The sequence below is a fragment of the Triticum urartu genome, chromosome 1, assembly GCF_003073215.2.
Source record: "Triticum urartu cultivar G1812 chromosome 1, Tu2.1, whole genome shotgun sequence".
In the NCBI taxonomy this organism is placed as follows: Eukaryota; Viridiplantae; Streptophyta; class Magnoliopsida; order Poales; family Poaceae; genus Triticum; species Triticum urartu.
The window spans coordinates 100,529,174-100,535,524 of NC_053022.1; positions in this window are offsets into that span (position 1 = coordinate 100,529,174).

Below are 6,351 nucleotides of genomic sequence, written 5' to 3' on the forward strand. Positions count from 1 at the left end.
TGAGAAAAATTGATGATTATATATATCAGTAGCCCCTGAGACTTGAAACAGCTAGGATAACTGATTTAAGGATCATTTGTTATGCAGGTTCTTACAGAAAAGAATACTCAACTGTCCCAGGAGCTGGAAGAGTGCAAGGCCCAACTGCAGGCCGCACTAGCCGCAGCGGGGGAGCCCAAAAAGACCCCCTCTTGTAACATATCCTTCGAATGATAAGTATCGTATTAGAGTGCAGCGTATATGCAGATCTGACGATAAAATTGCAGATGACGTTGGAGTAAATCCGGATAAGCAACAGCTCATACGCCAGCTGAAGGCCGGTGAGAGCGTGCTGACGAGGGTGAGGCAGGAGAAGAAGGATCTCCAAGATACCAACACCAAGCTGGGCGTGGAACTAAAAGATGTCCGTGCCCAACTGTCGGACTCTGTTAAGGAGAATCGGTGGCTTCGACGCGGCATATTTAGTAAGTGCTTGAATGAACTTTGAAAAAAGAGTTCAGCGAGGAAGCTGGCTGACAGGGTTATGTTTGTAGGTATGCTTACAGGTCGTCCTGCCGAAGAGATGCCTGGTTCGACGGGTGATCTTCTTCCCGAGCTCTCGCAGTTGCACGAACGAGTTCGGTAGGTGATGTAAGGCGTTGCCCAGGCCTTATGGCCGTCCGTCTCCATACCGGAAGGCCTTGGAGAGCTTGCAGAAAGGCTGAAGGGAGCACGGCGGCGCTTCCGATTATGGAAGATATCGGCCTGCCGTCAGGGTGGTAGGGAAGCCTGGGCAATGGTGAAGACACGATACACAAAGGCTGACCCGAACCACATGGCCGAAGTCAGACCTGTGTGGCCTGATGGCAAGGAGATCCCTGTCAGTTTAGTGTACGGCCAAGTAGAATTGGCCGGAAAGTATTCCCAACAGGACTGTAGACTAGACAGCCTATTGGATGGCATTGAAGAAGAATTCAACCAGTCAAATTGACTATGTAATTTTAAAGTGACATGTATGATGCCTTCTAGCCGGATTGTAGATCGTTTGTCGTGGCGGACCTTTTCGCTTCAACCACGGGACCCGACAGTCCGGAGTGTATCCGAATACCCTTTCGGTTATGTAAGAACCGGGGCATGCGTGGAGACCAGGCGTTGGGGTCATTAGTGCTTTATCAGACAAGTGCCCAACTAGTTATGTTATATTACATGGGTAGTAAGAAACATCTTCCAGAGAGAATAGTTCCATTAAGGGTTCCTTTCCCTGGGTAGGCATGCCCTAAAGTGCATGTCCGGACTGCGACTAGAAGCGCAGAAAAAACATCTGGGGGCAGATATGGATTATAAATAAAAGTCATCTTTTGTTCACCGACCGAATATTCTCTTAAGAACGCTACCTTTCGGCTTCACCCAGTCTGAGGTACACGTCTGGCTGACCCGACGGTAACAATCGCAGAGGTGCTCCCCTTATGCCCTAGCCGAATTAACGGGAACGTAGGGCATAAATACAAGAGCCAGGCAACCCAGCTTGGCCAAAACTTAAGTCATATCGATGCATATAATGGTGAAAAAAGGTACATGCGGAAGTATAACGCATGTGTTGGGCGTGATGCCCAGGTGAATAATTTAAGCTTCTGTGAAAGAAGCCCCCAGGTGTATAGAGTGCGGCTAGCATATCTATAATGTACAAGTGAGGCCCAAGGTGGCCCTTGGAGGCCTAGAGAAATAAAAGAAAGAAAGGGAAACAAGACAGATGACGCATATGCAGAAAATGGACAAAGGGAGGGGACTAACATAAAGTCCGGTGCTAGGCGTAGAATCTTCGGAGCTTGGCTGCGTTCCATGGGTTCGGCTCAAGTCGACTAGTCGATGCATCCCGCAGTCGGTACGCTCCGCCGGTCAGAACTTGGTCGATGATGAAGGGACCTTCCCATTTGGGCTCTAGCTTGTTGTTTTTCTTATCCGAAAGCCGGAGAACTAGTTCGCCAATGTTATAAGCTTTGGCCCGTACTTCTCTGCTTTGGTATCTGCGAGCCTGTTGCTGGTAAAATGCGGAACGGGCTTTGGCTACGTCGCGCTCTTCCTCCAAGGTATCCAGACTGTCCTACCGATCGAGCTCGGCTTCTCTTTCTTCGTAGATGCGCACTCGAGGTGAGTCGTGAATTATGTCACAGGGCAGAATTGCCTCTGCACCGTACACCATAAAAAATGGTGTGTATCCGGTACTACGATTCGGCGTGGTCCGCAGTCCCCAGAGTACGGAGTCGAGCTCCTCTACCCAGTGCGTGTCAGACTCCGTTAAGGAGCGCACTAATCTGGGTTTAATGCCGCTCATTATAAGACCATTTTCTCATTCGACTTGACCGTTGGTTTGTGGGTGATAGACTGAAGCATAATCGAGCTTGATGCCCATTTTGCTGCACCAGAGTTTTACCTCGTCGGCCGTGAAGTTCGTGCTGTTATTAGTGATGATGCTGTGGGGGACGTCGTAACGGTGTACAACCCCGGATATGAAATCTATCACCGGTCTGAATTCGACCGTTTTAACCGGTTTGGCCTCTATCCATTTGGTGAATTTATCCACCATGACCAATAAGTATTTTTTTCTTGTGGGTTCCCCCTTTAAGGGGTCCAACCATGTCAAGCCCCCAGACCGTGAAGGGCCATGTAATGGGGATTGTTCGGAGGGCGGTGGGTGGCATGTGGCTTTGATATGCAAAGAGCTGGCAACCGGCGCAACGTTGGACCAAGTCCTGTGCTTCTTCCCGGGCCGTTGGCCAATAGAATCCTGTACAGAAGGCCTTGCTTACAAGAGCCCGGGCTGTGGCGTGATGACCGCCGAGTCCAGCATGAATTTCTGCCAAAAGGTTCCGCCCTTCCTCTTCGGAGATGCACCGTTGAAGGACTTCGGTAGCGCTTTTTTTGTACAATTCTCCCTCATGGACCCTATAGGCCTTGGATCGCCGCACTATGTAGCGTGCCTCATTTTGGTCTTCCGGAAGTTCCTGTCTAGTTAAGTAGGCCAGGAATGGTTCTGTCCACGGGGCAACAATGGCCATTATTTCGTGGGCTGACTGTGTTATTTCGGTAGCGGAGACTCCGATTGCGTCAGAGAGTTCGGTTTCGGGTATTTTGGCCGGGTCCGGACTGTTGTTACCAGTGTCCCCTTCCCATGCTACGGATGGCTTGAAGAGCCATTCCAAAAATATATTGGGAGGTACCGTGTCACGTTCTGCGCCGATACGGGCGAGGATATCCGCCGCCTGATTGTTTTCCCAAGCCACATGGTGAAATTTGAGCCCCTCGAACCGAGCTGACATTTTTAGGACGGCATTGCGATAAGCTGCCATTTTTGGATCCTTGGCGTCGAAGTCTCCATTCATTTGGGATATCGCGAGGTTCGAATCTCCGCGCACCTCTAGGCGTTGAATGCCCATGGATACTGCCATCCGGAGACCATGTAGAAGGGCCTCATATTCGGCTGCGTTGTTGGAGTCCGTATACATTATCTGTAATACGTATTGAACGGTATCTCCTATTGGGGACGTCAAAACAACGCCAGCCCCCAGACCGGCCAACATTTTGGAGCCGTCGAAGTGCATGATCCAGTTTGAATATGTGACGTACTCTTTAGGGAGTTCGGCTTCCATCCATTCAGCGACGAAGTCAGCCGAAACTTGCAACTTAATAGCTCGCCGTGGCTTGTAAATTATGTCGAACGGGAGGAGCTCAATGGCCCATTTGGCAATCTGGCCCATCGCGGCGCGGTTGTTTATAATATTGTTAAGTGGTACTTCCGAGGCTATCGTTATCGAACACTCTTGAAAGTAGTGTCGCAGCTTCCGGGATGCCATAAATACTGCGTACGCTATCTTTTGATAATGTGGGTACCGTGATTTGCATGGAGTAAGGACAGTGGACACATAGTAAACCGGCTTTTGAAGGGGGAATTTGTGTCCGTCCACTTCTCGCTCGACGACGAGCACTACGCTTACTACTTGATGAGTTGCCGCAATGTATAATAGCATTGGTTCACCAATGTTTGGCGCGGCCAGGACTGGGTTTGTTGCCAATATGGCTTTTATTTCGTTGAGTCCGACCGTGGCGGCGTTCGTCCACTCGAAGTGTTCGGTGCGCCGGAGGAGGCGATAAAGGGGTAATGCCTTTTCTCCCAAGCAGGAGATAAAGCGACTTAGAGCCGCCATGCATCCGGTCAATTTTTGTATTTGTTTGAGGTCTGTTGGGGTAGCCAATTGTGACAACGCTCGGATTTGGCTGGATTGGCTTCGATGCCTCTACTGGAGATGATGAATCCCAGGAGCTTTCCGGCCGGTACGCCGAAAACGCATTTTTCCGGATTGAGCTTGATGTCATATGTTCGGAGGTTATCGAATGTGACCCTCAAGTCATCTACTAGAGTTTCAACATGCTTGGTTTTAACGACCACGTCATCCACGTATGCCTCCACTATTTTGCCGATCTGGTTTGCCAGACATGTCTGAATCATGCGCTGATATGTTGCGCCGGCGTTTTTTAGCCTGAAGGGCATTGTGTTGAAGCAAAATGGGCTGTATGGTGTGATAAATGCCGTTGCGGCTTGGTCCGGCTCTGCCATTTTGATTTGATGGTAGCCGGAGTATGCGTCGAGGAAACACAGTGAATCGTGTCCTGCGGTAGCATCGATGATTTGATCTATGCGGGGGAGGGGGAAGGGATCCTTTGGGCAGGCCTTGTTAAGGTCCTTAAAATCGACGCACAAGCGCCAGGATTTGTCCTTCTTTGGTACCATCACCAGGTTTGCTAGCCAGTCCGAATGTTTTATGTCTCTGATGAATCCGTCCTCCAATAGCTTGGCTAGTTCCTCTCCCATGGCTTGTATTTTAGGCTTGAAGAAACGTCGAAGAGCCTGCTTGGCTGGCTTCAATCCTTTTAGGATATTTAGGCTATATTCGGCCAGCCTGCGTGGGATTCCTGACATGTCTGAAGGGTGCCAGGAAAAAATGTCCCAGTTCTCGCGTAGGAACTCTCGCAGTGCGGCGTCGACATCAGGGTTTAATTGTGCCCCGATGGAAGCTGTTTTTGTAGGGTCCGTTTGATGGACTTGAAATTTGACTATTTCGTCTGCCGGCTTAAAGGAGGTGGACCTGGATCTTTTATGGAGTATCACGTCGTCCCTGTTCACCATGGAGCGCAGCGCAGTTAGTTCTTCGGCCGCTAGGGCCTCGGATAGTGCCTCAAGGGCCAGTGTAGCTGTCTTATTTTTGGCGCAGAGTGCTATGTCTAGATCACTAACAAGAGTGATGATTCCGCTAGGCCCGGGCATTTTGAGCTTCATGTACCCGTAATGGGGTATGGCTTGGAAGATTGTAAATGCCTCCCTCCCTAATAGAGCATGGTATCCGCTGCTAAATGGGGCCACTTGGAATGTAATTTCTTCGGACCTGTAATTATCCGGCGTGCCGAATACCACGTCTAGTGTGATTTTTCCAGCACAGCGTGCTTCCCGACTGGGGATGATTCCTCTAAAGGTTGTGTTGCTTTGCTCAATGCGGCTCCAGTCTATTTCCATCTTTTTAAGAGTTTCCTCATAGATGAGGTTTAATCCGCTGCCGCCGTCCATGAGTACCTTGGTGAGTCAAAAGTCGTCCACGATTGGACTGAGGACTAGTGCGGTTGGTGCTCGGGCTGTTCGGAATTTGGGTTCATCACTGGCGGTGAAGGTAATAGCCGTGTCACCCCAAGGATTTATTTCTGCTACATGGCAGATTTCGGCTATGCTGCGGAGTGTTCGATTGCGTCTATTATTTGACGTGAAGGTCTCAAAGACCGTTAACACCGCATTGTTGTCCACGGGATGGTGCTCTGTGGTTTTTGGGAGGAGTAGATCCTCACCACTTTTGGCCACCTGCCGGAGTATCCAACATGCTCTAAGGCTGTGTGTTGGTATTGCATCCGCTGTACTATGAATTTTGCAGGGTCCGTTGATCCATCCCTCCAGTACGGTTCCTTGCCTCGTAGAGGGCTTTTGCTTTTTGGTAGTTAACCCATGTGAATTGTGATAATGCACCCTTTTATTTCGGACTAGGTTTGTATTCAGGGCCGGATTAACCCAAAATTTTATTTCGGTTTTCCAGGCGATTTCCGTCGCACAGTACTTTCGTACTATGGACACCAAGTCGGCAAAGCGTGTAATTTCACGACAACTTATGGCGTTGAGGATTCCCTTGTCCGTGCAATTATTGCAGAAGAATGAAATTGTGTCTTCCTCGCGACAGTCCTTTATCCTGTTCATCATCAGGAGGAATCTGGCCCAGTAATGGTGTACTGTTTCTTCGGGCTCTTGCCTAATTTGGGATAGATCGCGTATGTTTGGGT